The sequence below is a fragment of the Nannospalax galili genome, unplaced genomic scaffold (genome assembly GCF_000622305.1).
Source record: "Nannospalax galili isolate Female #2095 unplaced genomic scaffold, S.galili_v1.0 scaffold106, whole genome shotgun sequence".
Classification (NCBI taxonomy): Eukaryota; Metazoa; Chordata; class Mammalia; order Rodentia; family Spalacidae; genus Nannospalax; species Nannospalax galili.
This window is the reverse complement of record NW_008354872.1, coordinates 583,073-584,775: the sequence shown is the minus strand read 5'-3', so window position 1 is coordinate 584,775 and position 1,703 is coordinate 583,073.

The window sequence follows — 1,703 nt, the reverse complement described above, 5'->3', positions numbered from 1 at the left end:
ATGGATTTACAGCAGAATTCTATCAGACATTTAAAGAAGATCTACATCCAATACTATTTAATTTATTCAAAAAAATAGAAATGGAGGGAGAACTTCCAAATTCCTTCTATGAAGCCAGCATCACTCTAATACCAAAGCCAGGTAAATTTACAACCAAAAAAGAAAACTTATAGACCGATATCCTTAATGAACAGATACAAAAATTCTCAACAAGATACTTACAAACCATATACAGACACACATCAAAAAGATCATCCACCATGATCAAGTTGGCTTTATTCCAGAAATGCAGGGATGGTTCAATATACATAAGTCAATAAACGTCATAAATCATATAAATGGGCTCAAAGACAAGAACCACATGGTCATCGTAATAGATGCAGACAAGGGCTTTGACAAAATTCAACCTGTATTTCTGTTCAAAGTCTTAGAGGGAATTGGACTGGAGGGAACATATCTCAACATAATTAAAGCCATATATAACAAACCCACAGCCAACCTCAATCTGAATGGAGAAAAACTTGAAGCGTCCCATTGAATTCAGGAACCAGACAAGGCTGTCCACTATCTCCACTCTTCAATTCTGTGAGAAATATTGTGGGAAAAACCTGACCAAGGACATTAAAGACTTCTATAATGAAAAGTTTAAATCCTTAAAGAAAGAGATTGCAGAAGACATCAGAAGATGGAAGGACCTCCCATGCACATGGATTGGAAGAATTAATATTGTGAAAATGACCATCCTACCAAAAGCCATTTATAGATTCAATGCAATGATAATCAAAATCCCCATGACATTTTTCACAGAATTGGAAAAAATCATGCTAAGATTCATATGGAAGCACAAAAGACCTAGGATAGCCAAAGTACCCTGAGCACTAAGAGCAATGCTGAGGGGATTACTATACCAGATATTAAACTGTATTACAGAGCTATAGTCTTAAAAACAACATGGTACTGGCACAAAAATAGACCCATAGATCAATGGAACGAAATTGAAGACTCAAATATGAGTACATTCAATTTCAGCCACCTGATATTTGACAAAGAGGCCAAGAACATTCACTGGAGGAAAGAGAGCATGTTCAGCAAATAGTGCTGGCAAAACTGGATCACCACCTGTAGAAGAATGAAATTAAACCCTTATCTTTCACCTTACACAAAAGTCCACTACAAATGGATCAAAGACCTCAATGTAAAGCCTGAAACTCTGAAACTGTTAGAAGAAAACATTGGCAATAACTACAAGATAAAGGTGTAGGAAAGGATTTTCTAAACCGGACATCAACTGCCCAGGAAACAAGGTTAAGAATCAACAAATGGGACCTCATTAAACTAAAAAGCTTCTGTACATCAAAAGAAGCAACCAAGGAAGTGAAGAAAAAACCCACAGAATGGGAGAAAATCTTCACCAATGACACGTCTGACAAAGGTTTAACATCCAGAATATATAACAAACTCAAAAACAAAGTATCGAGAAAGGAAGTAACCCAATTAAAAGATGGGCTAAGGAACTGAACAGAGAGTTCTCAAAAGGAGAAATAAATCTGGCTAAGAAGCATCTGAAAAGGTGTTCAACATCACTAATATTTAGGGAAATGCAAATTAAAACCACTTTAAGATTCCATCTTACCCTAGTCAGACTGGCTAAGATCAAGAGAACAAATGATACCAAATGTTGGAGAGGATGTGGGGAGATCGGA